The sequence below is a fragment of the Haemaphysalis longicornis genome, unplaced genomic scaffold, assembly GCF_048455015.1.
Source record: "Haemaphysalis longicornis isolate Haplotype H1 unplaced genomic scaffold, Haemaphysalis longicornis Haplotype H1 scaffold_153, whole genome shotgun sequence".
Lineage (NCBI taxonomy): Eukaryota > Metazoa > Arthropoda > Arachnida > Ixodida > Ixodidae > Haemaphysalis > Haemaphysalis longicornis.
The window spans coordinates 347,431-355,507 of NW_027526260.1; the positions used below are offsets into that span (position 1 = coordinate 347,431).

Sequence of the window (8,077 nt, forward strand, 5' to 3'; positions counted from 1 at the left end):
TTTTGCCTGAATGTCCGCTTTAAACCTGCGGTAGCCGTCACCCTCACGTGAAACTGTGTCACAAAACAGTTTTTTTCAACAAAAAAAAAGAAAAAAAAGAAAGAAGAGGCAAGCGCGTTTGCGGTAAAACAGCTGTCAAAACGTTCGTCTGCATGAGCAGAGAGAAGCACGCATGCAGACTCGAATTCGCCTGCACCAAAACAACTCTTCTGCCTAAACGTTGGGTGCCATTAACGGCGGCAGTCGTGAAAGGCAGTGAAACGAAGCTCTCAAGATGGCGTGTAGAAATGGCGCATTATTCTAGAGATTGCAAAAATGAAACGGCAGACGCTGAAGGCGCGCATTGTACGTTCCTTTTTCCAGACATCTTTCACGTATCCGTACCTCTAGCAAAGATGTACGGAGCAGTGCATGGGCATCGGGATTTATAATGCTAAATGGCATTAGCAGCGTATACAAAACAACAAAAAAAATTCTGCAGAAATTCAGAGAAATAACTACTAATGCGTAGCATGCATTCTTATGCCGCCTGTCATGAGTGTGAATTTTTTTCAGCCAATTTTTTTGTTTTTTTCTCGGCCCTTGCAGGTTAGTTATTCATTCTCGGCGGCCATATACGTTACTTTGTCACACCGCTGTCGCTGCTGCCCCCTGGTGCCCTTTTGTGTTGCTATCTAGCGCTGTTACACAGTACTGTGCCATCTTTGTTGTATGATGAGCAAGGAAGTGTTAAAGCTGCTTCAAGAATTTAAAGAAGAGTTAAGACAGGAATGGAAGGGAATGAAAGAAATATTTGAAAGGAGTATCCGCTCGGAAGAAAGAGGCCTGCGCACCGATATGGAAGACATAAAAAAGAGCTTGAGTTTCATTGGGAAGGGCTTCGATGATGCTAACCTCAGGCTTGAACGGACTCTCAACGAAAACAAAGGACTACGGAAAGAAAACGAAGCGTTGCAGTGTAAAGTGTTCAATCTCGAAAGAGAACTAGCTGATTACAAAGCGGGCCTTTTGAAGTCCGAGCAGTATACACGCAACCGAAATATCGAAATTAAGGGAGCAGAGTACGAACAAAACGAGGAACTCAAAGATGTACTTAAGAAAATGGGCGACGCTATTGGTGAACCCATCTCAAGCGATGACATCGATGTATGTCACCGAGTCCCGACGAAGGTAGAGAACAAACGAACATAATTGTCCAGTTTCAGCGCCGAGAGAAGCGCGACAAAGTGTTGGAAATGTCTCGGAAAAAAAGGCTGACAAACGCTATGCTGGGTTTGCCCACTGGGTCGCCCGTGTACGTGAACGAGCATTTGTGCCCAGAAATGAAAAGAATTTTGGGAATGGCAATAGCACGCAAACGCGAACACAACTGGAAATTTGTGTGGACCAAAAACGGGATCGTTCTGGCTCGTCGTACTGAAACCTCACCCACTGTTCAAATACTTTGTGACAGTGACGTCAACAAAATAAATTCAAGCACTACAACTTAAACGGACGACGAGACCTAGGATCATGCTGCTCTTCCGTGGGTAAATGGCGCTGGCGGATCCGATTATCCCCGAAAATATCGCAAGTGTCCTCAAAACAAGCCAGGCGGCGAAGTCGCAGAAACTACTGCATATAAACGCACGATCCCTTCAGCCAAAAAAAGATTTAGTCACTTTATTTCTCCAGTCATGCAAGGTGAATTTCGATATGATAATGTTTACGGAAACATGGTACACTGATGACTCGGAATACTTTGTTTTGCCCCGCTATAATCACTTTGTTCTAAACCGTAAAAAAAGCCGAGGAGGTGGCGTATCGATTTTGACAGTGTTTGATAATTGCGAAGTTGTGAAAGAATTCAGTGCTATAACAGACGATTACGAAGTTCTCTGCATTAAAAAAGATAAGGCTCTGTTCGCTGTGGTGTATCGCCCGCCTAATGGCAGCCTTCCCACTTTCTTGAACTTTTTCGATAGTTTTCTGTCCTACGCAAATGATTTGGGCTGCGCTCTTACCATTGGCGGTGATTTTAACATTGACACTATAAAAGATTCGACAGCGGCTACACACTGGCTGTCAGTCCTAAAATGCAACAATTTTTGGAGTGCCATCACGTCGCCAACCCGGGTTACCTTATCAACTGCATCCCTGCTCGACACATTTGTTACAAATTCGTGCGCTGACAGCGCAGTGTCAGGTGTCTTATGCTCCGACGTCAGCGACCATATGCCAATATTCATTTTCATGCAACGAGCTCCTGGCTCCCGCGTTGTCGGCAAACAAGAATACACGTGCCGGGTCATATCACCTGAAAAACTAGATAAGTTTAGAGAAGCCATTCACCAGACGAACTGGGATGAAGTTTATGCCACTGAAGATGCTGACGAGTGCTACAATAAATTTATCACCAGAGTTAAAACGCTGTTTATTAAATCATTTCCCACAGAAAAGCGCTCACGTGCAAAAAATGCACGTAAGCCTTGGGTCACGAAGCAGTTCCTAAGAAAAATTAAGCGGAAAAATAAGTTGTATCAATCATTCATGCGGTGTCGCGACTTAGACAAGTGGAAGGAATACAAGCAATTCAGGAATAAATTAAACAAAGAAATGGAAAAAGCAAAGAATGAATACTATCATCGCATATTTGATACGGACTGCCTTCGCAGAAGTGAAAATGTCTGGAAAAGGCTAAATGAAATCTTGAATCCTAAAACTGCTAGTCAAATAGAAGAAATCAATATAGATGGAAAGGTTACAAAAGGAAAAGAACTTGCCAACATGTTTAATGACTTTTTTCTAGAAATAGGAAACAGAGTAGATGATGACCAAATCATGCCAGATATTTCGCCTCTAACAGAAACTTTATTCCTGACGCCTACATGTCCCTCCGAAGTTAGCAACATTTTCTTGAACCTAAAAAATAGCCGCAGTAGGGATGCAGACGACTTGGAAATCAAACCAATTAAATATGTTATGGATCTGTTGACCCCTGTATTAACCCACATTTTTAATTTGGCACTGTCGACTGGTACATTTCCAAAGGGCATGCAGGTCGCACGGGTAACAATCGTACATAAAGGAGGCGACAAATACCAAATGGGAAACTATCGACCAATTTCTATTCTTCCGGTGTTTTCTAAAGGTCTAGAAAAAATAATTAACGCCCGTATAGACAACTTCACCCGGAAACATGACCTCCTAACTGAATGCCAACACGGCTTTAGAAAGAAGCGCTCAACTGAAAGTGCTTTATCCGTGCAAAAAGAAGCCATCCTCGAAAACTTTGAGAGAAAGGAGCTGACGCTAGGCCTCTATCTCGATTTCAGTAAGGCGTTTGACAGAGTAAACCATACATTACTGCTGGTAAAACTGGAAAGATATGGCTTCCGGGGACTGGCCTTGAATCTTCTATGTTCTTATTTAAAGCAACGTGTTCAATTCATTGAAATCAATAACGTTAGATCTACAATAAAACCAGTTAAAAATGGGGTGCCACAAGGCAGTATCTTGGGACCAATTCTTTTTCTATTCTATGTCAATGACATTACGAAACTCGAAAAAAAGTGCAAGTTTATTATATACGCGGACGACTGCACTGTATTTGTGCCTGGTAAAGATTTAACAAGTATTGTGCCCCTGGCTAGCTCAGTTTGCTGCAAACTTAAAGAATGGTCACACTCGAACCACCTTGTCCTTAATGAAACAAAAACTAAATGTGTTGTTTTTCGAGCACCAGGAATCCTTCCCACCTTGCCAGATACTATTACACTAGGCCCTTACAAAATCAATGTAGCAAAGCATGTGAACACTCTCGGCGTTGTGTTTTCAGAGCACATGACCTGGAATGAGCACATTAATCATTTGAGCTCGAAGCTGCAAAAGATTGTCGGTACCCTTAGAAGACATCGTTACGTATTGCCCCAAGCTATAAAAAGGCTACTTTACCAGTCATTGTTTAACTCGCAACTAAATTATTGCTCGTTAATTTGGGGAACCACCACTGCCCAGAATCTGCAAAAACTAACACTATTACAGAAGAAAGCAGTTCGGGCCGTTGAAAATGTTCCCTACCTGGAACACACCAGAGAGTTGTTCATTAAAAATAAAATTATAAAAGCTCCTTTCATATACGCATATAAGGTAATCCAAAGCTACAAAAGGGCAGTACAAGGAAATTTGGACTCTTTCTTATGTTTAGCAAACTTACGTGCGAGTGAATCTGTATATTCTTACAGATACCAACCACCATGGCAAATACCGTTTTCCCGCACCAACTACGGTCAGCAACGACTGTGTCATACATTACCTTACATACTAAATAATTTTCACCGTCATCACAGGGAAGTCATGACCTTAAGCAAAGCTCATATACAGGAACTTTTTGTAGCAGACATGCATTAATTACGGCAATGATTAAAAAAAAAAGGCTAAGATACGCGCAAATATATGTCTGTGGCTTTGAAATAACATGAGTATGCCAGAAATGTGTCTTTCAATTTTTATGCTTCATTTCTGTTGTTGTCATTGAGTGTTTGCAATTATGTTTTAATTTTGAGGACCCGTCATCAAAACGCATGCGTTTGTGATTGTGTATTTTATTGTAATTATTTTACTTCCTTTGAGCGTCGACCTGTCACGACCGTGTGGGAGACCGGAGCTTTGTCAAGCCGTAAACAAGCGGCTTTTTCTCCGGCCACACCCCCTTTTTCACTGGATGCTGTACTGGTGAAAATAAAAACATGATTGATTGGTTGATTGATATTCTGCCCGACCAATTATCTCCAATTGCGCTATTATAAGGATTTCAGGTGGAACTTAGCGAAATCTGCATTATTGTGGAAATTGTATGCGTTATACGTTCACCCATTTTGCGTAATTTTTAAATATTCTTCTTATATTTTAGTTTTTCAAAATTTCGTTCCATCTATTATCTCCATTTACGTTATGCTATAGGGATTACATTTTGGAACTTTCGTGAAATCGGCCTTACTATTGTGGAAATGCAAGGCGTTACACGTTTCACCATTTTCCGGAATTATTTTATATTTTTCCTATTTTTCAAAATTTTGTTCAATCAGTCCTCTCCATTTAGGCTATCATAACGATTACAGGTGAAACTTGCGCGATATCTGCAACTTTGTGGAAATGCAGGGCTTTACACGCTTCTGGCTGTGGGAGTGCTCAGCAAAAAACGCTACGCATTAAAATCTCGTTATGAAGCTGAAGAATGGTGAATCGACGTGTCAAAACGCGTAACCGCCTACGACGCTTCCTTTCCAATGACGTCGGCGCGTTAACCACCAGTTTTGACACCGCAGAGGGCTCAGTGTTGGCGGACTGTCTGCAAAAAGTCCATTAGACTAAGCCTAGGAGCCCACAGCATAGTAGGAATAGAGAGAGAGAGAGAGAGAGAGAGAGAGAGAGAGAGAGAGAGAGAGAGAGAGAGAGAGAGAGAGAGAGAGAGAGAGGAGAGAGAGAGAGAGAGAGAGAGAGAGAGAGAGAGAGAGAGAAGCAAACGGAAAGGCCGAGAGGTTATCCAGGCTTAAGAGTCCGGATTGCCACTCGACAGTGGGGAAGGGGTCTGCAGGGGAATAATTGCTACGGCCCCAACAGCCGTGACGCGTGGTGTGAGAGACATGTCCGTGATGAAGACTGCTTGCGGGGCTGTAAAATAACAGTGATAGAAACGCGGGGGCCGCTGTATTTGTGTTCAGAGACATTCATTTAAGAATATCGAGTTGGTACCCGCTTTTAATAAAACGACCTTTTTATAAAGTGGTATCGATCCTATGTGCATGCAGGCATAGAGTTTCATACTAATATATACTAGAGGGAAATCTGGCGCCACTGTCTAGGGGAGTCGCGCTTCAGTGAGCGTGCCGTCATGTACCGGGCAGGCACGTTCCACTTGTCCTTGGCATGGCTCACGAATAGGCTGAAAAGTTGGCTTCGGCTGCAAAAATGCAACGATATTACTGCAGAAAATTAATCAAATTTGTTCTGTTATTATAAAATTAAAGCTGCAGAAAGATTTATTTGTCAGGGATTATTTATAAGCTTCATGGACGATGAACAAAAAACAATGTTACCTCTTTTGGCGTCATGACGAAAAAGAAGCCATGTGGCTAAATAAGCCAAGGAGGCGAGGAACGTCGCTAGCTGCAATAGCGCCGCCCACGGCGGCCCGCGAATTCAGCGCCAGATTTCCCTCTAGTATCTATTAGTATGAAACTCTATGCATGCAGGTTGTTGTAAACCGGTTGCGTACCAAAGGGAGTAGGAATATATGCTTACTAATAGCGATTGGCAAAGCCTCGCAAAGCAGCCAGCTAACAAAAAATACAAATCAATGAATTAACCAAATTAAAACAATTTATTTTAAGAAATCAATATCAAAGGGGAAGTTTATAACTGAGACGGTGCGCAAATTATCAGCACGCATTTTTAATCTCCTCTGACATATTTTCTTGTTTGTGCGCTGAATCACACAGGTATCGATTTTCTCACTTGTCCCCCAATGAGAACCTCTTCGCGATCATTGGTACAGAGAATGCACTGCCGACACTAAAGATCCTGTATGAGGTTAGAAGAACCTAAGGGGCGACAGGCAATTTGCGACAGCGCGGCTCGTTGGTCTAGGGGTATGATTCTCGCTTCGGGTGCGAGAGGTCCCGGGTTCAAATACCGGACGAGCCCTGTTTTATTTCTTCTTTTTTGTGTTCTGTTCATTTCAGCCTTTTCATAGGTGATTTAAATGGGACCTTGCAATAACAAGTGTCTCTGAATTCCAGAACTTTAATGTTCGTCACAGTAGAGCAGGATTTGTCACCCCTCGTCTGGTATCGTGCTGATGTTTGAACGGGACTCGGGAGCGTCATGCTGCTGTTTTAATAGCACCCAGTGAAACCTCGCAATCGTAAGGCGCTGCGCCAACAGATGGCGTGTGAGCGGGAGCGGAAAGTTTTCACCACTCGCGGGCCCTGCTGGGGTTACGATAACGTCATAACCATGGTGTAATACGCCGTAGCGCGCACTCGCTGTTTGCACAGGTCGGACGGATGCGGGGCCGTATGTCTGTGTCGGGTGCTCTACAGTCTTTTTCCGTTGCACACTAAAGGCGAAGGTTAAGCGTCGTACAGTTGTTAAGTGCAAAGCTTAATATGGCTAAGGTTTTGTGCATTTTCATTTTTCCTCTGCATGGGCAACAAGTTTATCGTGAGTGGTCTGCAAAAAACGGCATTAACTCTTGCTTTATCGAAACCTTTTCAACAAAAATTGCATGAAAATTGACCGCTAAGACGAGTCTGTTCTTAGCCCGAGTTTTATTTACTTGTCGCAATTAGTTGCTTTCCAGTAAGGATGTAAGCATTGTAGAATACCCGTTTGCTGTCAATACATGCATATGTATACTCGGTGACAACTTAAGAATGACACCGGAAGTTGCCGCTGTGCCTTATCACCGTAGCCCGATGTTTCTCCTCGCGGTGCGAGTAGGGCGTTACTGGGAATATTTTGACATGGCGTGGCCGTTCCCGTGATTTTTTGGACTTAACATGCTTATAAACGACTCCAGTGACGACAAACAAACTGCGTGAGACAAGGCAGACGATATCACGCATGCATAGCAAAACCCTTTCAAAACGCGCGCGCACTTACGTCCCGGGTCCGGCGCTTTGGCGGAGTGATACACTACATGAGGTGGTGCCGTTCTTGGGTTGTAACCGAGTATACGACGATCATGGTTGCAGAAAAAGGGTGCAACCCTTTTTTGGTATCGAAACTATCCCACTACAAAATATGTGACAATTACCGGCTACGACGAAGACATTATTACGGCGAGCTTCATTATCTTTTCATTATTTGATAGTTCGCAGTGGGGTTGCAAAGGTTGTGGATTTCTCGTCTGCTGCCAATACATGGGTTTCTACGAGGAAAAACGCACAACCCGCATGCTTGTCTGCTAGGATAAAACTTTCGTCTTTATAAGTTTCATTGGGTAATCACAAAGCCGCAGCCACTACCATTACAGAATGACGGCAATAATTAATGCATGCATGTTCTTTAACCATGTGCGAGACGTGTATTTTAT

At 43.1% G+C, this 8,077-nt stretch overlaps 1 non-coding gene across 1 annotated transcript; it reads left to right on the forward strand.

The window, feature by feature from the left end:
• Window positions 1–6,612: 6,612 nt before the first annotated feature.
• On the forward strand, window positions 6,613–6,684 carry Trnap-cgg (transfer RNA proline (anticodon CGG)). The gene has a single exon. It is a non-coding gene; the product is annotated as a tRNA-Pro (tRNA).
• The last annotated feature ends 1,393 nt before the right edge of the window (window positions 6,685–8,077 follow it).